Source organism: Cornus florida, unplaced genomic scaffold (assembly GCF_030987335.1).
Source record: "Cornus florida cultivar Cherokee Brave unplaced genomic scaffold, ASM3098733v1 CherokeeBrave_3.0.0_Hap2_Chr11, whole genome shotgun sequence".
Classification (NCBI taxonomy): domain Eukaryota; kingdom Viridiplantae; phylum Streptophyta; class Magnoliopsida; order Cornales; family Cornaceae; genus Cornus; species Cornus florida.
The window spans coordinates 40321186-40345422 of record NW_026775581.1 but is presented as its reverse complement, the minus strand read 5'-3'; the positions used below and the strand labels follow the sequence as shown (position 1 = coordinate 40345422).

General features: G+C 36.6%; 1 long non-coding RNA gene across 2 annotated transcripts; it reads left to right on the top strand.

Annotated features, from left to right (window-relative positions):
• Positions 1 to 7048: 7048 nt before the first annotated feature.
• Positions 7049 to 23842, top strand: LOC132285756 (uncharacterized). 2 transcript variants are annotated; one of them, XR_009472602.1, is made up of 3 exons: positions 7050 to 7617; positions 18431 to 21958; positions 23157 to 23842. It is a non-coding gene; the product is annotated as an uncharacterized LOC132285756 (long non-coding RNA). The 2 variants fall into 2 exon arrangements; XR_009472601.1 differs by lacking the exon at positions 23157 to 23842 and having other exon boundaries at positions 7049 to 7617; positions 18431 to 22472.
• The last annotated feature ends 395 nt before the right edge of the window (positions 23843 to 24237 follow it).

The window sequence follows — 24237 nt, the reverse complement described above, 5'->3', positions numbered from 1 at the left end:
AGTTTCCTTACTTAAAAAATGTCCCAACAATGAGGGTGAGTAACCAAAGTTACTCGTAGGAAGATGCATATGCATATACCCTAAAGTTTCAATGAATCATTTGCAACGTAATATAAACCAGTACATGTGGTTCATGCTCCCTAACGTCTATGTTCAATGGGAGAACTAAGGAATCATCCTAAGCTATCATCGAAGCAATTTAGAAACAATTCAAAATAGGCAAACAATCCATCATAATGGCAAGGTTTCATAAGACACAACAAGTTACAACCTTAGGTTATATCAACTTGTAACATAAAGCGACTGTTTACATGTGGTGCATTTCACCTAACGTCTATGTCCAAAATGAGCCTATAGGATCATTCCTAAGCTACATTAGAACCAATCAACATTAACCACAATATTTATGCATTTAAACAACATTGGAACATCCAACACATTACAACAAGATATAAATTCTCAAAGTTATGAACTTGAAATTTAAAATGTGAAATCAACCAAAAGTGGAAATACTTGGACATCATGCCGAAATAGAACCGTACACAAGGATCACTTTTGGGTTACTAGCCTGTGGGTACCCTCCCCTAAGTATGCACTATAAAGTAGGGAGAACTCATATCTCCCGTACTTGAGCCTTACTCTAGCCATAGTCAAGACAACAACATCCCAAGTTTCCAAAATTAACAAAATAGTGCAACAATTGTATATACATATATAACAAAAACACTTAATCAAATACTAATCCCAAGTCTCCAAAATTAACGAATAGTGCAACAATTGTGTATATATCTATACCAAAAGCACTTAAACAAATACCATGCACAATCAAATTTTGGAAACACACAAGTCATACCCTAAGTCCTCAAGCTAAATAGCATACATAATGTCAAGTCTATACTATGATACAATGTACAATATGATATAATCTACTTGACAATTTAAATCATGCTTCCATGGTAAACTTTAAACACCAATTCTATAACATTGTAGCAATGAGTTTACAAGGCAAATAATATCAATAATTCATAAGAATTCCTTATTACTAAACATAGTAGCAAGTTAGCAATTTAACTCCAAATAATGCACAACAAGCATTCCATATTCATAATACTATGAAATCACAATAATTTGGTAATCTACTAAATTAAATAACTTCTCTACACAAGTTATATATACACATTATTAACATATGAAATCATTTTAAGTTAATATAGAATAAGCTCCAATTCCATGAATTTAGCCACATCATAGTGTTAATTACTCAATTAAATTATTAACAATAATTTACTAAAATCATCAAAGTTGTATTAACAAAAACATGTGATTTCAAGTCATCACCAAATGAATCAAAGTAACCTAATTACTAGGTAACCAACATATAGATTTTTAATTATGCTCACATGGTACTCATTAAATCCCTAAATTATAATGGCATATTCAAAACTCACAATGCAATTAAAAACCAAATTTATACAAGAATATCATGGTAAAACCACAAGTCTACTCATGAATTCCAATTTCAACAAAGTATAACTATAAATATACAAGTGAGTAATCACATAAAAGCCTTGTGTAAATGACACCCTATGTTAGATACAATCAAATATTATCTAATATAATCCTTGAATATTAGTTTACATGCATAAAGTATATATCACAACAAGGGAAACAAGAAACCCAAAGCAAGAGTATAAACAAAGTACAACCCCTACCTCACTAGAGGATTGTCCCTCTAGAATCCAAGGCAAACAAGCTCAAAATGAAAAACTAAAAGACGGCCATCTAGATCATGAAGAGAGGAAGCTATGATCTTTAATGTTGGAGACCCAATTCCTCAAGCAAAGAGGTTAAATTTCAAAAGTGGCAAAATAGCTCCTAAGATTCCCCAAACTGGCAACCCGAGATTCAACCTTCTGGAATCCCAACAAACGAGGTCAAAATGGAAAAATGGAAAAAGAAGTTCTAGATTAAGAAGAGGAAGTTATGATCTTCAAGGTCTAAGATCAAACTCCCAAGGCAAGGGCTTCAAAAACTGAAAGGGATAAGGAGGTTCTCAGGATACCTCAAACTGTCTACACGAAATTCACCCCTTTGGAATCCAAGGCAAACAACCTCCAACGGAGAAACTAAGAAAAGATGTTCTATATCAAAAAGAGAGGAAGTTATGATCTTTAAGGCCTAAGATCAAAATCCTAAGGCAAGGGTTTCAAAAATTGAAAGTGGCAAATCAACTCCTGTTTGGCTGAAAATGGAACTTTGAGAGGAAATGTCAAAAATTCTTTAACTTCCATTAACCCTAGTATTTTGATAAGTGCTCAAATGTGACGCATTTTAGCATCTAAGTTAGGGTATTTTAGTCCATTCATCTATCTTACTTTCATGTTTTAGTACTTATTTGTGTTTTTGCCTATTTTAGATTAATAAAGTTCAAACAGACTAAAATGAGCCATTTAGCTCAATTTTGAAGCTAAGGAGCAAATCCGAAAAAAAAGTCAAGAAAACTGCATCAATGAATTTTCGATCGATTGAAGGAAGTCTCGATTGATTGAAGAAGGCTACAATCGATCAAAATCAAGGCAGTGCCAGCTCAACAATTTGGATAAGGCCAAGAAGATATTTTCATGACACGTCATCTTCGATCGATTGAAGCTAGTGTTTGATCGATCGAAATTCCCTTCGATCGATCGAAGTTACTACTGGCAGTGTGTTGTCTAATTCCCGAGCGCGTTCGGACTCTACCTACTTTTGTAGCTGCGAATTTCCACCAATCATAGGCATTATTTTTGACTTGTTGCCTACTCAAAGAGGCTTATAATAGATTAATTGATACAATTTTGAAAGAGAGTTCTCTAGAATTAATTTTTACCAATTTCAGAAATAGTTTCTCTCTCTAGATTAGGGTTTGTGAAGAAAACAAGAAGGAAGAAGATGATGCCAACCTCCAAGTTAACCCTTGAGGATTCTATGACCGCTATAATGAGTGGCTAAATCGTTATTTTGGGGCTAGAGATAGCCCCTAAGTTTGCTTCATAGACCTAGTCTTTTGTATATTTTTGGGGATTTTAGTTGTAATTGATATTGTGACCATGAATGAATATAGATCTTGTGATTCTTACATGATTTGTATAAATGAATGCTTTCAATTGATCATTTAATTCTATCCATATGTCTATGTATGCTAGAATGAATGTTCATGTGTTTTTCTCTAGATTTAATGAAATTGATGCATGTCTATGTGTGTTGATGTTATAAATCTAGTGATGGTCAAGGCATGGTGCTTAATTGATTATTTTTGTGGTTTATTTGATGGTTTATACTCATTTCTTGATGGATTGTGCCACATCCTTAGTTTAATTAGCTTAATTTTCATGTCATTAGCTTAAATGTAGTGTAATTGCTTTAATTTCTTAGATAGGTGGACAATCCATTCTTATTGTTTGATGTTCTATACTTATGAATGCAAGAAGTACATTTCTCTAGATTTTTGTGTGCACTAATTGTGGTTTAATTGAATGGTTATTGGTCTCATTTGATATGTTGTGCTATTCACTAGATTAATTAGACAATCTATGCTTATTTGCCATCCATGCCTAGTTTTCAATTAGTCACACACACACACACACACATATTTTACAATATGAATTTCCCCATTAATTTACAATTGCTAGTGTTTGGTGAAGTGAAGCTTAGTGGTGAACTCTAACCCCCAAGGCCTTTCTCTCATATTACTTTCTCTAATTTCTAGATTGTTACTTAATTGCATTGTTTTAATTGAACCATTAGTTTAATTAATCAAACCAAACCCCTCTTTTGATCATTCGACCTACTAATCCAACATTTATTCCAAAATACCCTTCCTTTCCCTTGGGATCATCCCTACTCACTCTTGCTACGTTAGTAGTTAGTAGTGGTAGTGGCATTCTATAAATTTAAACTTGGCCACATCTTCATCACATTTGCAACTTTGGTTGTGACCTACGACATTTGCACACACCAAGTTTTGGCGCCATTGTAAGGGATTGGCAACGCCGTATTTTGGGATTAATTAGGAATTTGTACTCCTTTGATCTTGTTTTTACTTTATTTTACTTTGTTTACTTATTATGTTTGTTCTTGATTGGCTAGGTACTTGGAGACAAGGAAGTGAAGCCAAGGAATCCTAAAGCGAAAAAGCAAGCTAAGTTAAGCAAAGCATAAAAAGCTAAAAATAAAAAAAAAAATTTGTAAAGAAAAGCAAGGCAAAAATTAAAAATATTTTGAAGTTACTTCAGGACCCTTTGTGAATTTTTCTAACTCTCTTTTTTAGTTAAATCGTGAGCCCACATGGAGGCAAGTCTTATTTTCACTAGTTAAATCATCGGCCCGCATGGTGGCACTTTATTTTCTTGCATTTGTTAAAAGCGTGGGAGTATATGATCAATGTATGTGGAAGTTTGTTGTTGATTGACTTGTTACGGAGAAGTAAAGTTTGTTACTTGCTATTTGTTGAGTTGTTGCTTGTTTTGATTGTGCATGCGTGGTCGTAGGTCGTTGAATCCCACTCTTTTCCCATTAAATTTGAATTTTGAATCAATTATTCGTAATCCAAGGGGAAAGGATAATTCTTGTGACTATTTCATCAATGGAGGAACATAATGAGGACCATGTTGAGGACTTTAGTCACATTGACCAACAAGGCATTCTTCACCCTAATGTGTATCAACAACATGATAACATGCAAGTACCATTAGGCATGCCTAGACCCTTCATTCGACAACAACAAGGTCAGGTTCCAATGGGAATGCCTTAGCCATTTTTTGTACCACCTCCACCTCATGTTGTTCAAGCAAATCATGGTGCTCGTGTAGAGCCACCAATTGTAAATCATCTTCCTGCTTTAAGAGACCATTATGTGCCCAATGAGTATAGTGCACCAATATGCATTCAATTACCTCTATTTAGAGCACACCATTATGAGATTAAACCATAAACAATTCAAATGCTTCCCAATTACCATAGGCTACCAAGTGAAGAACCTTACAAGTATTTGGATGAATTTCTTGAAGTGCGTTCCACCGTTAAATACACGGACATGCCGGAAGAGGTTTTGAGGTTAAAACTCTTCCCTTTCACCCTAAAAGATAAAGCAAAATACTGGTTTAACAATTTGAGGCCATTTTTTATCACTACTTGGGCAGAGATGCAATAAGAGTTTTTGAAAAAGTACTATCCGATGTCAAAGACCAATTCAATGAGAACTTCAATTCGTGAATTCTCACAAGGGGATGAAGAATTGTTTCATGAGGCATGGGAGCGATTGAACAATTTGCTTAGGAAATCTCAAGGAAATTTAAGAAGTCATGCATTTAAAGAGAAAGTTCTAACCCATTTGGGTACTTTGAAGGCAAATACCCAATTGCTTTATTCTCATTCCCAATCGGTTGCAAAGCTAGAAACCCAAGTCGGGCAAATACCTAGCACGTTGAATGCAAGGAAAAAAGGGAAAATGCCTTTAAATCCGCCACCAAAGCAACAATTTGTTGTGGAGACCAATTCTTCTTCGGAAGGTCCTACCCTTGAGCATGTGAATGCGGTGACCATTTTGAGAAGTGGAAAAGTTGTTGACAACCAAGTTGGTGTGTCCAATGAAGAGAGTGAACCGGTGCAACCCAAAGTTGACACCTATCCCCTATCACATCTTATTCCTTCTTCATTGATTGTGAAAGAATTAATTGTTGAAAATGTATCAAAAAATGATTTTGAGAAAGCTTTTGAGCCTAAGGCTCCATTTTCGAATGCTTTAAAAGCATCCCACTCTCTTGAAAAGCAACAAAGCAAGGCTAATGAAATCATTGATGTGTTTAGGCAAGTAAAAATTAATCTTCCTCTCTTGGATGCAATTAGACAAATTCCGACTGATGCCAAATTTTTGAAAGATCTTTGCACCCTTAAGAGGAAAAACAAAAGCTAAGCACCAAGAAAAGTTGTTTTTACCAAACAAGTAATCTCAATCTTGTAACACAACACCCTCCCAAAATTCAAAGACCTCGGTTCACTGACTACTTCATGCACTATTGGTGATCATGTTATCAACTGGGCTCTTTTTAATTTAGGAGCGAATGTGAATCTTCTCCCTTATTCAGTTTATGTTCAATTGGGCTTAGGTGATTTGGAACCGACGTCGGTAGTTTTGCAACTAGTCGACTGATCAATTAAGAAGCCCCGGGGTATCATTGAGGATGTTTTGATTAAAATTGACAAGTTCTTCTTCCCGGTTGATTTCATTGTTATTGACACGGAGCCGGTCCCAAATCCTAAAAGCCAAATTCCCGTTATCCTTGGCCGTCCCTTCTTGGCTATCGCTAATGCCAACATCAATTATAGGATGGGGATATTGAAGATTTCATTTGGTCACATGAAAATGAAGTTGAACATTTTTAATCCAACCCCGAATTCTATGAACAAATATGGAGAGATATGTGTTATTGAAAAGTGTTGCAAATGAATTTGACAAAAATAAGTCTTTGCTTGGTGTTGAAACATCAAATAGTTTGTCTTCTAAAAAGATTTCAAAAGAAAGTGTTTTAAAGTCTAGTGTTGAACGAGTATGGAAGCCCAAAAATTTTATTGACCAAGGGCCATCAATTCCACTTGAACCAAATCCAACAAGTTTATTAGGGAATAGTTTGTTGGGTGGGGTTCGAAGTTCTATTCATCCCGCCGAGAAGGGGATGTCTACTAAGATCTTTGATCCTGACTAAAAGAGCCCAACGTCTTGTTAGAGATGTTAAAGACTAGTGCTTCATAGGGTTTACAAACCCTATTTCTCCCTCATTTCTTGTTTTGATATTTTCTGCGTTGTCTAGATATGTGTTGAATTGAAAAATTCAGTTTTCGGGCAGTTTCTTGCATTTTTCTGCACTTTCAGTGAAGCTTCGATCGATTGAAGCCTAGTTCGATTGATCAAAATTCCACTTCGATCGATTGAACCTTGAGAGTTAATGACTTTTCATGTCCAATTTTGATCGATCGAAATCCATCTCAATCGATCGAAATCCATTTGGATCGATCGAAGTCAATGTTCAATCGATCAAAAACTCTTCGATCGATCAAAATGATGTCTTTTGAATTTTTGGAAAATGCCTTGACTCTCCACCTTCCCACTCAAACCCTAATTTTCTTTTATTTTTCTTTTCTTTTAATTTTTTTTCTTCTTCCTTATTTTTCTTTTTCTCTTTATTTTTTTTTTCTTTCTTTCTTTTCTTTCTTTCTCCCTTTCTCGGCAAACCCTCTCTTTCTCTCCAGATTTCTCAATCTCTCCCCTTCCTCTCAATCTCAACCTTTCTCTCCTCCCTCAGTCTCCCACAACTGAACCACCACCACTTCTTCTTCTCTTCTTGCCGATGATTCCAAGGAGAGCCCATTTAGCCGCCGTTGATTCTGCATTATTTTTCCCGACAAAGAACTCTTAGCCAAAGGGTCGAGTTCTCTCATCCATTCTCTCTATCTCCCTTGGATTCACTCATATTCGTCATTTCAGGCCGATTTAGGCCAAGGAGGAGTCGGTCACCATCTTCGGCGACCTCTGAAGATTCCGGCGAAGCTCCGGCGAGCTTCGGGTCATCTTATCCGGCCACGGTGAGCCCGAAAACCCTTCGTTTTGCTCCAAAATTTTTGTTTCAATCTCCTCTACTCTCTTTTGAATCGGGTATGCATCAATTTATTCTCTTTTATTTATTTTCATTTTGTTTTTGTATATTTTGTTTTATGTTTTGCTTTGTTTTTATTTTTGTATTTTGCATTTTATTTGTCATTTGTATATATGTTTGTAAATATAAAAACAATTGGAAAACAAATATAAAAATTGAAAAAATAAAAAAATAAAAAAATAATAAAAATGAAAAATTATTTAAAAATTGGAACAATTATCTTTGGATTGCATATCTTTGATTTTGGATTGAACGGTGATGGGAATACTTTGACGAATGGAGTTTGGAGTAGTTTAGAAGGAAAACATGCATTCATTGAATTGCGGATTGATGTTGTGGGCGGTATCCCTTCTTGAAATATTGAATGGATTTGATTTGAACTTCGTGTGTTACTTGATTATGATTGAAATGCATATTTGTTGTGTTTGACAATTTTGGAAATGTTCATTTTTAAGGGGAACCCATGCCATATTTTGAAAAATTAAACTTGAAGTTTGATTTTACATTCCAAAAGGCATGTGGTTTGTTTTTGAAGCTTGAAATAAATTTTGAAAAAGAGTTTTGAAGTTAAGGATTGGATTTGAATTGAAAAGAAAGAAAATTACAACTTCTTTGAAAGTTGCTTTGAAAATCCAAGTTGTTTGGAAATCTCATGATTGTGCAATTTTGTTTGTTGATTTTAAAATGCAAATTTGAATGTCAAAATGAATTTGTTGTCTAGAGATTTGAAATGAAAGGAAAATCTTTTTGAACTTATATTTTTGCAAATCTTCTTGAGATGGCATTGCAAATTTGAAATGTTGTGAACATAATCCCGACTTGTTTCATTTGATTATCTTGAGTATGAAATGCATGGATGTATTGTTTTTGGATTATCTTAGATGCATACAAGTATGTTTTGACTTGAATTTTGTTCTTTTGAACTTTAAAATGCAAAGTCTTGTTAAATGTATAAAGGTGTTACAAAATGGACTTTTTTGAACAGTTTTGATTTCTAATTAACTTAAGCTCATGATTCAAGTGCATTGTTTTGGTAAAATGATCTTTAAATGTTAAAATGCTTTGTGATCACACTTGTTGGATTCAAATGATTAAAAGGAAAGTTTTGAACTTTGTTTTGAAAATGAGAAGTCAAGTTGCTTGATTCCTTCTTTTGTTATTCATTCATTGCATGATTCTTGTCATGAAGCTTTTACACAATGCAATCGAATATTTTGACTCCAAAATTTTCAAAAATTCTAATTTTGCCCCAAAAGTGTCGAGTAATTCCAAAGTTGACCAAAATGCCCTTGTTTGAGTTGAAACTTGTTCCAGTTGACTCTTTTCCATCTAATTGCATGTGCAAGTGCCTTTGAACTTGTTGTGATACAATTCTTGATTCTTGCCACGTTAGGGCACAAGTTTGATGTCTTTTGACCGTCCTTATCATGATTTTGATCTTCTCTTGCAAAATGAGATGAATTGCCATTCCAACTCAACTTTTTGAAATCAAATGATTCCATTGTTGCTTATTGACCTTGAAAATTGTCAAATGTGTTCCTCTTTGAATAATTGTTTACACTTTGGAATAATTGCAATTTGTTGCTTGTATATACACCGTTTTGCACACATTTATGTCACATTGATAGTTTTTTAGAGTTCTTGTGCATATTTCAAACATATCTTCTTGGAATTGATCTTTGACTAAGTTTGGGGGTAGGAAATGGATGTTTGGGTTTTAAAATGCATGATTGGAATGTGATTTATGTTCTTTGGCCTTAGTATCACTTCTTGAGTTTAACTTGAATTCTGAAATGCAATTTGACATGAGTCCGAGGATTGTTTGCTTTGTCTTGAAAATTATCTATTTAATTGCCATTTGCTTGATATCAGACACTTGTGATCCATTTTTGAGAACCAAGTAAGGGCTTATGGCCGAGGTTCTTTCTGGTCTAGATTTTGATTCCATAATGGTAAGCTTCTTATATTCTCAGTTTTTGACCATTCTCTGTTTCATTTAAGCTTTAAAGTAAGCGATCAATTTTCTGCTTATCTACTGCTTAGAGGAGGTCACGAGCCATGAGTGATCATAGGATGTCGATTTTGTTACACTAGAGTATAGGATATTTCTTTGTTTGGAGTTTGTTGATATATGTGCATCATTCAGATACATGCCATCTAGTTGCATACCATGTTAAGGATTCATTCTTGAACTTGTCTATCATAACATGCCTTAGATTAAAGTGTTTTGCAACTGTGCATTCCATTTAGTCTTTATTACATGATATGCATGCTTATTGAGTCTTAGGTTAACATTTGCCATGATTATGTGTTCCATGTTATCCTGTTTGCTCTATTTGATCTTAACTGTTGAACTTGTAGACATACTTGCTTAGGAATTGATACGATGTCATCCTAGGGTCTACTTGTCATGTCATTGGTGTATCTACTTGAGTTTTAGGTTTGTGAATGCATTTAGCATCATTTATGCATATCACAGCCTATGCTTATTCTGTTGATCATTTTTTTGCTCAAAATGTTCCAAATGTGACTTTTCTACCCTCTATGCCATCACTGTAACAACCCAAAAATTTCCCTTCCTTTTCTTTTTCCTGAAATTTTACGGATAAGTTTTTTCCTTTTATTTTTCTTTTCTGAGCTCTGTTTCATGTCGCTTAGTGTCATCTCGAGTGCTTGGAATTGGTTTCTGAGACTCTTTTATGTGAATTGACAACTTCCCTTGAGGACCGAGTCATTCCGCATTTTTAATTTTCGAATACTATGCGCCTTTCGTCCTTTTCCCTATTCTGTCTTTTCCCCGTTTGTCAGTTTTTGGCATAACCTCACTTTTCGTGTTCGGAGTTAGTTTTTGACTTCACATATCTTGATCTTGAGTGGTTTCCATGAAATACGTATCTTTACTTTTTCAAGAAAGTACTCTGGTAACTCCCGGTGTCCATAGGGGCATGGATGCACAATTCTTTGGAATTCTTTTCTTTTCTTGGAGTGTTTTTCATAAATATCTTTTGAAAATATTTTATTTCAAGGGTATCTAAGAAAATAGCTTTTGGAAGATATTTTCATTCAGGGGCAGTTTTGTAGTTAACCCTTTTTGTAGGGGTCATTGTGCAATTAACGAAAGTTATTGCAAAATACCTCATCTGGAGCCTGGATCCTTGTACGGGATTCATTTTCACTTTTTGTCAACTCATAAATTCATAGAATTCCGGTTTGGTTGTTTTTCTCCAGTTTCAGAGTTTTTGGACCCGATTGCGGCCAAACTTGTTCGGGGCATAACTTTCTGCTCGGGACTCGGTTTTCGACGCCGTTTCTTCCGTTATTTATATTTTCTCATGTGAATCTTTTTTGTTTATGGAGTTTTGACGTTTGAGTGAGCGTGCTCAAATTCCACTTTTCCAGACCCGGCGGAGCCCTTTCGGGGCACTTTTTGAGATTTTCTATAAATAGGAGGCCTTAAGAGAAGAAGTCAGATTTTTCTCTCTCTCTCCTCTCTTCTGGCTAGAATCCATGGCAGCCATGGCTACCACCTTCTCTCTCTTCTTTTGGTCCATTTTTCCTTGGTAGAAATCCTTCGGCCTTAACGTTTATTGTTCCCCTCGACGTGTTCTACCTTATGCCCTTCCTAAAACTCATTTCTGACGATTTCTTGAGTTCGGGTTTGAGGTCAAGTTGAGATTTTCATGGGGCTTCTTGTTCATCGTGTTGTCCCCGACAAAACCCTTCGGTATCGTCGGATTCGGAGCACTTTTTTTTCGGTGGACCGTTGAGGTTTTCATCTCAAATTGAGGTAGGGGATGTTCTAGGTTTAATTCTTGTTATATAGCATGATATTGATGCTTATACGACTTGATTACATGCTTAAATATGAAATCTAGAGATTTTATTATTTAATTTTCTTGTATTGGATTTGATTTTCCCGGTTGCTCATAACTTGTTTTGAACATGTAGCATGGTATAACATTACTCCATAATATGGTCATTGACATATATTAAATTGAGGGTATTTGAACAAGTAATAAAGATTTAATTTAATATTTATCTTGAATGAAAGATTAATTCACATGGCCTTAACTAACTTGAAATCAATGTGTGTTAGCATGTTATGTTAGGTTTTATTATACTCTTTAACATAGGTGAATTTGAAAGTAATCAGAGATGTTTTAAAATCTAGAGAATATTTAATTAATTAATTAATTAATTTATTCCGAGTGTACTATTCACTCCATTGAAATTTCGACTTGGTATTCATGATGTGCATGTTATGTAGCTTCGCATATATTTGATCTAGAATATTTGATTAGGTTTTGAAATTTATCATTTATTATTTTTCTAGTATTAAAGTTTAATACTCATGGTCGTATTTTGCATGTAATTCACTTGTATCGTGTTTTTAAAACAAGTCTTGACATGTTGTATAACATACATTTAATTGAGGTCACTTGGATGACTTTTAAAATCTAGAGATTTTAATTAAATGAATTAATTAAAATCCAATCAATGGTTCCATGAGCTAGATTAAGTTTCTAACCTTGTATTCATGATTTCTTAACAAGTCTCTTCACGTTTATCAATTCGAAAATAAACAGATAAGTTTTGAAACTTATATCAAATCAATTCCTTTGTATGGAACTTAACTCACATGGTTGTGTTTTGCATGAAAAGAACTTGCAACTTGATATTGAACTTGTCCATGACATGAGGCCAAGGGCCGCAAACCTTTAAGTTCATATGTATGCATTTTAAACTTCAAGTTTTGCCATTAAAATGTATTTTGTCAACTTTAGAGGTTTGACATGTGAAACTTTGTAAACGGAGTGTAATGAAGCCATAGGCCATTGTAGCATGTTTAAAATGCTATATTACACTTGCGTGCATGTTCATACCTTCACACACTTGTATATAATGCAAATTGAACATGCCATGGGGGATTCTATACAGACTTTCAGCTTTTTATACATAACAGGTTCATTTGCACTTCCTCAAGTCATTTCGGTCGACCAAAATGCTAGTTCGGTCGACCGAAGCCCTTTTGGGTTCCATTTGAGCATCAAAATCATCATCATATACAGTAGCCTTCTTCGCTGTTTGGACCTATTTCGGTCGACCGATGGTCCATTTCGGTCTATCGAACCAACCAAGCCTTAAAACTTGTTTTTAGCAGAGATTTAAGTCATTTTGGTCGTCCAATGGGTTATTTCAATTGACCGAAATAGCCTGATCCTAAGAGTAGCCTCAGTTCAGTTTCAGTATTGCTGCTCCGAATTTGAATAGCCATAACTTCTTCGTTTATAATTCAAATAGGGTGATTCTTGAGCCTAAATTCATGAGCTTGAAGTCAGCTTTCCAATGACACCAACCATGCATTGAAACTCTGATTGTGTGAGAGTTATTCATATTTGTGTGAGAGCGTGTCAGTTTTTACTTCAACCGGGAAGGGGCATTTCGTGGGATTCTTGTCTAAAGTTCTTAGAACCTTTTGGAATATTGTGAAACGATTGAATTAGGTTTAGTGGACCTCATTTGACTTGTTTAGAGTTAAATCTCCCTTTTTAATTGCAAATTGACCACTTTGCCCTCGATTAAAGGGTTTTGCTCGCTTCTCTTCATCTTGTTGTTTCTCCTTCGTTCGGACTCCGAATCATGCGATTCTTGAGTCCATCTTGATTAGTTTTTCATTGCCTTCTAGTGGTGTGCTCGGTGACACCTGAATTCATACTTTCAGAAATGACTACCTTACCCTGAGGGCTTAAATTTTCATTCTTCCAGTCCTTTGCTTCCGCACCTTGTTTATTTGAGTTCCGTGATCTCATGGAGGGTCATCCTAGGGTCTTAGAGGTGTTTTGTGCCTTGGAAGACCATCGTTTTGTTTCTTGCTTTCACATCTGGATCCGTTATCGGGTCAATCTTCGGTTCATCATTGTAGTACTAGGTTGAATCAAAACTCAGGTCATTACAAGTGGTATCAGAGCGCCCGGGTTCGAATACCTTGGACGACGGGTTTTGGGTGCATATCATGCTTGTGTTGCCATACTCTACGTGTTTAAATACTTCTTGAAAATATATTTTGTTTGATAACATGTCTTGTGTGATAACATGTTTTGATTTAATAACATGTTTGTTTGCTTATGTGGCATATTGAGTAGATAGTCCATTGCTATGTTGCATGCTAGCTGTTTACTTTTATATCAGGTTTTGACGTTGTCTCTTAGGATCTGTCGCATTCCTTGGATGCGTTCTTGTTTCACGAGTTTCTTCCTTGGATAGGAGAAATTCATTCTGTAGGGACCTGTGTCGGGAACCTTCTTGTCTGTTTTCTTGGTTGGGTATTTTGAGATCCTAGTCTGTCGGTTGATGTGAGAGAGCTTATATGAGCGTAGAGGACTGCGATTCATTTCCTTCTCCTTGTCTGGTGGAATGAGATGCTGGCCATGGAGGCACCATTTTATTTCCTTTTCCTTTGTGGCTTCTGGGTCTAAGGCCTTAAGCGTAATAGTGCCAGTGTCATTATTGTCAGAGTTTTGGGATTAGCTACCCCAACTCACGCAGATGCCTGGTTCCCATGGTGCTTTTGGTAATGATCATTTCTGACATTAATGTCATTGGTATCGATAGGCTTTTCAGAGTTGACCTGGTTGGGGCATGTTATGAACTAGTGCCTTATACTATTATGCTACCTTGCTGACAAGTAAGTGTGGGCGGGTTTTGGTCACTGTCCGTACTGCTTGTCACTCTCTTCGTTCATCGCGTTTCTACGTTTCATTGTCTTGGGATTCTCTCGGTGGTTGACGTTAACTTGACATGCTGATTCATATGAGGTGTTGTCTTAGTTCGTAGTCTCACGTTCCTTCAGTTGATCTTGAGACTTCTGAAGTTATCCTTCGGTGCTTTATAAGTTGTCCTTTGGTTCAACCTTTTGTTCGGTCCTTGTTATGTTCTCTTCCAATATGTTCCAAATTTTGGGACGAAATTTCTTTAAGGTGGGTAGGTTGTAAGAACCCGAAAATTTCCTTTCCTTTTCTTTTTCCTGAAATTTTACGGATAAATTTTTTCCGTTTAATTTTCTTTTCTGAGCTTGGTTTCGTGTCGCTTAGTGTCATCTCCAGTGCTCGGAATTGGTTCTGAGACTCTTTCATGTGAATTGACAACTTCCTTTGAGGACCGAGTCATTCCGCATTTTCACTTTTCGGACACTATGCACCTTTCGTCCTTTTCCCTATTTCGTCCTTTTCCCTATTCTGTCTTTTCCCCGTTTGTCAGTTTTTGGCATAACCTCACTTTTCGTGTTCGGAGTTAGTTTTTGATTTCACATATCTTGATCTTGAGTGGTTTCCAGGAAATACGTATCTTTACTTTTTCAAGAAAGTACTCTGGTTGCTCCCGGTGTCCATAGGGGCATGGATGCACAATTCTTTGGAATGCTTTTCTTTTCTTGGGGTTTTTTTCATAAATATCTTTTGAAGATATTTTCATTCAGGGGCAGTTTTGCAGTTAACCTTTTTTTGTAGGGGTCATTGTGCAATTAACGAAAGTTATTGAAAAATACCTCGTCTGGAGCCTGAATTCAAACTCTAGCCATGAGCTTGAAGTCAACTTTCCAATGACACCAACCATGCATTCAAACTCCAATTTGGGTGAGAGTTATTCATGTTTTAGTGAGAGGGTGTCAGTTTTTACTTCAACAGGGAAGGGGCATTTCGTGGGATTCTTGTCCAAAGTTCTTAGAACCTTTTGGAATGTTGTGAAACGATTGGATTAGGTTTTGTGGACCTCATTTGACTTGTTTAGAGTTTAATCTCCCTTTTTAATTGCAAATTGACCACTTTACCCTTGATTAAAGGGTTTTGCTCGCTTTTCTTCATCTTGTTATTTCTCCTTCGTCCGGACTCCGAATTATGCGATTCTTGAGTCCATCTTGATTAGTTTTTCATTGCCTTTCTAGTGGTGTGCTTGTTGACGCCTGAATTCATACTTTCAGAAATGACTACCTTGCCCTGGGCGCTTAAATTGTCATTCTTCCAGTCTTTTGCTTCCGCACCTTGTATCTTTGAGTTCCGTGACCTCATGGAGGGTCATCCTAGGATCTTAGAGGTGTTTTATGCCGTGGAAGACCATCATTTTGTTTCTTGCTTTTGCATCTGGATCCGTTATTGGGTCAATCTTCGGTTCATCACTGTAGTACTGGGTTGAATCAAAACCCGGGTCGTTACAAGTGGTATCAGAGCGTCCGGGTTCGAATACCTTGGACGACGGGTTTTAGGTGCATATCACGCTTGTGTTGCCATACTCTACGTGTTTAAATACTTATTAAAAACATGTTTTGTTTGATAACATGTCTTGTGTGATAACATGTTTTGATTTGATAACATGTCTGTTTGCTTATGTGGCATCTTGAGTAGATAGTCCATTGCTATGTTGCATGCTAGCTGTTTACTGTTATGTCAGGTTTTGACGTTGTCTCTTAGGATCTGTCGCATTCCTTGGATGCGTTCTTGTTTCACGAGTTTCTTCCTTGGATAGGAGAAATTCATTCTGTGGGGACCCTGTTGGGAACCTTCTTGTCTATTTTCTTGGTTGGGTGTTTCGAGACCATAGTTTGTTGGTTGATGCGAGAGAGCTCATATGAGCGTAGAGGACTGCGATTCATTTCTTTCTCCTTGTCTGGTGGAGTGAGACGCGGGCCATGGAGGCACCCCAACTCATGCAGATGCGTTTCATTTCCTTTTCCTTCGTGGCTTCTGGGTCTAAGGCCTTAAGCGTAATAGTGCCAGTGTCATTGTTGTCAGAGTTTTGGGATTAGCTACCCCAACTCATGCAGATGCGTGTTTCCCATGGTGCTTTTGGTAATGATCATTTCCGACATTAATGTCATTGGTATCGATAGGCTTTTCAGAGTTGACCTGGTTGGGGCATGTTATGAACTAGTGCCTTATACTATTATGCTACCTTACTTACGAGTAAGTGTGGGCGGATTCTGGTCACTGTCCATACTGCTTATCACTCTTTTCGTTCATCGCATTTCTATATTTCATTGTCTTGGGATTCTCTCGGTGGTTGATGTTGACTTGACGTGCCGATTCGTATGAGGTGTTGTCTCAGTTCGCGGTCTCACGTTCCTTCAGTTGATCTTGAGACTTCTGAAGTTATCCTTCGGTGCTTTATAAACTGTCCTTTGGTTCGACCTTTTGTTCAGTCCTTGTTCTGTTCTCTTCCAATATGTTCCAAATTTTGGGACCAAATTTCTTTAAGATGGGTAGGTTGTAACGACCCGAAAATTTCCCTTCCTTTTTTTTTTTCCTGAAATTTTACGAATAAATTTTTTCCGTTTAATTTTCTTTTCTGAGCTCTGTTTCGTGTCGCTTAGTGTCATCTTGAGTGCTCGGAATTGGTTTCTGAGACTTTTTCATGTGAATTGACAACTTCCTTTGAGGACCGAGTCATTCCACATTTTCACTTTTCGGACACTATGCACCTTTCGTCCTTTTCCCTATTTCGTCCTTTTCCCTATTCTGTCTTTTCTCCGTTTGTCAGTTTTTGGCATAACCTCACTTTTCGTGTTCGGAGCTAGTTTTTGATTTCACATATCTTGATCTTGAATGGTTTCCAGGAAATACGTATCTTTACTTTTTCAAGAAAGTACTCTGGTTGCTCCCAGTGTCCATAGGGGCATGGATGCACAATTCTTTGGAATTCTTTTCTTTTCTTGGGCTGTTTTTCATAAATATCTTTTGAAAATATTTTATTTCAGGGGTATTTAAGAAAATATCTTTTGGAAGATATTTTCATTCAGGGGCAGTTTTGCAGTTAACCCTTTTTATAGGGGTCATTGTGCAATTAACGAAAGTTATTGCAAAATACCTCGTTTGGAGCCTGGATTCAAACTCCAGCCATGAGCTTGAAGTCAGCTTTCCAATGACACCAACCATGCATTCAAACTCCAATTTTGGTGAGAGTGATTCATGTTTTAGTGAGAGGGTGTCAGTTTTTACTTCAACGGGGAAGGGGCATTTCGTGGGATTTTTGTCCAAAGTTCTTAGAACATTTTGGAATGTTGTGAAATGATTGGATTAGGTTTTGTGGACCTCATTTGAATTGTTTAGAGCTAAATCTCCCTTTTTAATTGCAAATTGACCATTTTGCCCTTGATTAAAGGGTTTTGCTCGCTTCTCTTCATCTTGTTGTTTCTCCTTCGTCCGGACTCCGAATCATGCGATTTTTGAGTCCATTTTGATTAGTTTTTCATTGCCTTTCTAGTGGTGTGCCCGTTGACACCTGAATTCATACTTTCAGAAATGACTACCTTGCCCTGGGGGCTTAAATTGTCATTCTTCCAGTCCTTTGTTTCCGCACCTTGTTTCTTTGAGTTCCGTGACCTCATGGAGGGTCATCCTAGGGTCTTAGAGGTGTTTTGTGCCTTGAAAGACCATCTTTTTGTTTCTTGCTTTCGCATCTGGATCCGTTATCTGGTCAATCTTCGGTTCATCACTGTAGTACCGGGTTGAATCAAAACCCAGGTCATTACAATCACTGCTTATCTGAGATAGCTTATTGTGCTTTGATATATTTTGTCTAGCTGAGGAATGTTGAATGATAATTTTGAAGTTTTCTTAATCATTTCTTGCACAAGCATAATCCTATTTGTTTATTCTCTGTTTCTACTTGATTCAGGCATGCTTTGTGTTTTCTTATGAGTTGCTTACCTTATTCTTTACCTGTGCACTAATTTATTCTTGTTGCTTTTGCAGATGCAGCGCAGATAAAAGACTCTTGCTAGAAAGCAAGTAAGCAAAGCTTTACAGCTTCTTTCTCAACCTCCAATGGCCGAGTCTTCTTCGTTTTCATCTTCAGCAGTCCATTTAGAGCCATCTTCTATAGAGGTCACGCATCCTATTATCCGAGAGGTCCTTACTGTTTCTTACTCTCGTAGGAAGTTAGAGCCCGAGTACAGATTCGATCGCGATTTATTTTCCCACTTGGACTAGACCAAGTGGTCCTATGATGAACTTGTTCGGAGGGGCATTGACAAGCCCCTTTCTAAGTGTTTAGAAAATGAACTATGTAATGCGAGAGGTCGCTTCGCAAGGTCAAAATATGAATGTGGGTTAGAAAGTCTTTATAATCAAATTTACATTTATAAAAACCACTACTATAACTAATGAAGCATCGCGAGTAAGGATCGTCCACAGAGATTATACGTGTTGGAATTTAACTTCAACTCTAATGTACCAAATGATTGCAAAGGAGGGTTGGTTGGTTGATTACCCTAGAAAATAATTAATTAAAATGCAGTTAAAATAAACTAAGTTGAGATAGGGATTTAAGAGATGAGAAGTGAGGTCTTGGGGTCCTTTTGAATTTCCACCAAGCTTGTTCACCAAACCACACACTTTCAACTAATTTGGGGAAAACCTTCTTGTGAATAAAATGTAACTACTAATTGCAATATTAAGCATGGACCATCAAATTCATGTATGAATTGTCTACTTAACCGACAAATAAACTGAGTGTAGCACAACCTATCAATTCTAAGCATAACCCATCAAACTAGTCACAATTGTAGCACACATCAATATAGAAAATCATGGAATTTGCAATAATAAGCCATGGAATATCAAATCAAGTAAAGATTGTCTACCTACCTATAAGCATGAATTAAATTGTTGAACAACCCGTCAAGCATAATCCATCAAATTAATTGACAAACCCATCTAATAAAAATCATATCTAGACATCACTAGATTCTCAATTAACCACACATAAACATTCAATTAATATAGAAAAACTAGTGTAGAGAACAATTCCCAAATAATCACACATAAGACAACATGTAATCACATAGAGAATTAATAGAAAGAATTAATCCATAAAAATTAAAAGAGAACCCAAGATTCATTAAATTGACAAGGCTAAAACACTAATCACAAGATATTATTCCCCAAAAAGTATAAAAGATATAGCGGTTTAGATTACAAACTTAGGGCTCATCTAAGTCCCAAGGAGAAGTCTAGCCAATCATAGAGGAGGTGGGCGTGATCTTGGAACCCTCAAGGGCAATCCCCAAACTTGGTTCCATCTTCTTCCTCTTCTTCTTTGTTGAATTCTAAAGAGAGAGAGTGTATAGATCTTGAGATGTGTTCTTGGTGCCTCCACTCTTCCTCCTTTCTTCTAACCTTAATATCTAACTTTTCTAGAGAGAAAAAATAAAATTACAATAAAATAAAATTAAAGACAAATGATGTTTTACAAAATGGTTAAATTCCCTTTAAATACAAGGTCCTTGGAGTAGTGAACAAGTCAGAAAATAAGCCCTTAAAATATCTAATCCTACAGCTATGGGGTAAGTGCAGTTCGGGCCCGCGGGAATAAAACAGCTCGCTGCCAGCATATTTTTGATTGATCGAAGATTTCTTCAATGAATCGAAAAATTCTCGATCCATCCAAAAATTCTGCATTTTTACCTTTTTCTTGGATTTCTCTGGAATCTTTTCTAAACTTTTGCTTGACTCTAAAAAGGCTGTAATAGACCATTTTTGGCCCGTTTGAACCTTATTGACCTATAATAGACAAAAACACAAATAAGTACTAAAACAAAAAAAATAAAGATAGATGAATGGACTAAAATACCCTCGCTTAGGTGTTAAAATGCGTCACATTTGAGCACTCATCGCCATCATGACACCGGCAGACACAGTAGTCTATCCCTGGTTAGTTGTATTGTTCTACCAGCACCTTCAGATGGATAAGGATGATAGACTACTATTACATACCACTATAGACGGCCAAAAGATTGACATTTCTCTCCCGGCCATAGTTGCTGCTTGCTGATGCCCCCATTCATCTCCATTGGCTGTTGATTCTCAGGATCCTTTATATCCTAGTGCTCCACCTTATCCCTCTGAGCTAACCATGGTAGTTACTTTATCTCCATATGCTGCCTATGAAGGTAACACATTTGCAAACAGGGTTGATATTGATCCCCAGTATTGGTTTATTGATTCGATGTTGCACCTCAATGCCTTTCCATCAGGCCATGGTACTCAGAGGAGAGAGGGAATTTTTCAGGCCCTATACTATTTGAGCCAGGGCTATTGGATTTCTATTCATGCGCTTATCTGGGAGCTCATCCATAAGTTCTGGAAGAATCTGCATCATACGGACAATTCTAGAGCTGTAGCTTGGCCTTTACCTTATGGCCACCTGATTACTCAGCTGCTCCTTGACCAAGGTTATCAGTTTGACCCAGATGAGATTCCAGAGACTAATTCAGAGAGAGATAGTAGGGCCTATGACCAGGCCAGGTGGACAAAGACCTACAATTCTTGCCTCAAGAACAGAAAGAACAAAGATATGAAAAGACAACATGAGCAGCAGCGAACGCAGCCACAAAGGATGCAGCTGTAAAGGATACAACACATAGATCTCTTCCCAGATAGAGGTGTCGCATTACCACTTCAGGTTCTACCTCGCAACCAGATGTACCTACTACATATCAGTAGGCTGGCCCTTCTCATGTCCCTCCCACAGATCCAATAGCTCAAACCGACACTCGATCCCACCATTCCAGTACTGATTCTAGCTACAAATCTGAGGTTGCTTAGCTACACACAGACTTTATTTCCTTCAGAGCTGATATGACCGGGTGACACGAGGATATCACGAGGCGGCATGATGATCTGGTGAGGAGACATGATGACTCAGTGGGGAGGCACGATGATTTAATTAGGCGTTTTGATGACTTAAGGGTAGGTGTAGCCGAGGTGAGGTGTGAGCTTGGAGCATTACGGACTGACCTTACGACTTCTCTCACTCGCCACAACCATAAGATGTCCGATATGCTGCAACACATTGCTGATATGATGACTCCGGATCATATCCCTTGATTCCACCATTTTCTCTCTCTATTACTCATTATCTGCGCTGCCATGCTAATACACTGTTACTTTGGGATATTTTTGACTATTCTGCTGCACTCACATTGATACATTGGTTATTATTTTTGCATAGTATTGGATATATATTTGGTTTTGGATTTATTTGTTATATATGGATTTTTGAGATTTTGTTATCAGTTTTGGATATTCTAAGCTTGACATTGCTAGATGCCATGATTTTTGCCCAGTTCTCAATTTCACCTCTCATTTATATCATTGATGCATATGCTTTGACAGTTGCTAGTGTGACCATTTTCAGACAGGTTTTCAGAATCTAAGTTTGAGGGTGCGTCTTCCAAAGATAAGCATTCGTTGCTGGGTCCTTTTTGCTACACCAATTTGGTATACTCTTTCCATTATCTGTTGCTTCTTTGCACATTGAGGATAATGCATAGATTAAGTTTGGGGGTGTGTTAGCATATTTTACATGTCGCACTTAGTTTCTATACACGTGGTATGATTTGAGAGTCTTGAAACATCATTTTGATCTTTTGAAGACCATGATACTTAGAATTTAAAAATTGTTTGACTTGAGAGTCCAATACTCCTTGTATGCTTTGTGGATGCCATTTAGGAATAAATTTTTCGAAAGATTGATAGCTTGCTTGCATTTGTGGTCCAAAAGGTGAGATTTGAGAAATGATTAGATGAAGGTAGTTTTGATTTGTAGCCTAGTTGATTTGAGTTTGTAAGTCCTTAGGGGTATTTAAAAACCTAATGCCCTAAAGTCGTCCGGTTTGGGAGTCATTGACCTAACGCTCGACCTCATGGATTGCTAGAAAGCTTAATAGATCACTACATTGCACCATGCTTCCATCTTTGATCCTCAAGGTTAGTAAAAAAAAAAAAAAAAATTTAAGTTAAAATAATAAGCACACCTAGTTGAATAAAGCTTTAATGAAAGGTCCATTCTTTGTCTTAATGATCGGTACTAGATTTGTGTGCTAGTTTGAGGCTGGATGTGATCATTTCTTTAGTTGGCTTAGATAACAACATATTTGATGCCGGTTCACTTAAAAAGGATTCTAGAGTTGTTTTAATTTGCATGATTATTGTCTTGATGTGTGGAGGACCATACTTGTTTGCTTGCTGTTGAGATTTTGGGAGATTACTTGGAAAAGGGTTGAAAAATTGCATACTTAAGGTAGTTTTCTCTCAATGCTTGTTTTGTATATTGGTGCCTCTTTAGTGAGAAAAAGCTCAATGTTTGTGGGTATCATCTCTGGAAACCCTCACGAGACTTCACTCTTCCACTAGGGGTAACCTAGGGGTTTAAAAGGCTTGTTGCATATGCTAAATGCAATCGTGTTCCCTACGAAAGTAGCATTACCCTTTTATTGCTTTCTAGTTCATAGTTACTTAGTTGTTTATTTCTTTCCTCTCCTTGTAGTTCATTGATAGGGACTAATAATATCTAAGTTTGAGGGTGTGACAAGTGCTCAAATGTGACGCATTTTAGCATCTAAGTTAGGGTATTTTAGTCCATTCATCTATCTTACTTTCATGTTTTAGTACTTATTTATGTTTTTGCCTATTTCAGGTCAATAAAGTTCAAACAGGCTAATAAGAGTTATTTAGCTCAATTTTGAAGCTAAGGAGCAAATCTGAAAAAAAGTCAAGAAAATTGCATCAGTGGATTTTCGATCAATCGAAGGAAGTCCCGATCGATCGAAGAAGGCTACAATCAATCGAAATCAAGGCGGTGCCAGCTCAGCAATTTGGATAAGGCCAAGAAGATATTTTCATGACACGTTATCTTCGATCGATCAAAACAAGTGTTTGATCGATTGAAATTCCCTTCAATCGATCGAAATGACTGCTGGTAATGTGTTGTCTAATTCTCGAGCACGTCCAGACTTTACCTACTTTTGTAGCTGCGAATTTCCACCAATTATAGGCATTATTTTTGACTTATTGCCTACTCAAAGAGGCTTGTAATAGATTAATAGATACAATTCTGAAAGAGAGTTCCTCTAGAATTAATTTTTACCAATTTTAGAAATAGTTTCCTCTCTAGAACTAGGGTTTGTGAAGAAAGCAAGAAGGAAGAAGATGATGCCAACCTCTAAGTTAACCCTTGAGGGTTCCATGGCCACTACAATGAGTGGCTAAATCCTTATTTTGGAGCTAGAGATCACTCCTAAGTTTGCTTCCTAGACCTAACCTTTTGTATATTTTTGGGGATTTTAGTTGTAATTGATGTTTTGACCATAAATGAATATAGATCTTGTGATTCTTACATAATTTGAATGGATTAGTGCTTTTAATTGATCATTTAATTCTATCCATATGTCTATGTATGCTAAAATGAATGTTCGTGTATTTTTCTCTATATTTAATGAAATTGATGCATGTCTATGTGTGTTGATGTTATAAATCTAGTGATGGTCAAGGTATGGTGCTTAATTGATTATTCTTATGGTTTATTTGATGGTTCATACTCATTTCTTGATGGATTATGCCACATCCTTAGTTTAATTAGCTTAATTTTCATATCATTAGCTTAGATGTAGTGTAATTGATTTAATTTCTAAGAAAGATGGACAATCCATTCTTGTTGTTTAATGTTCCATACTTATGAATGTAATAAGTACATTTCTCTAGATTTTTGTGTGTGCACT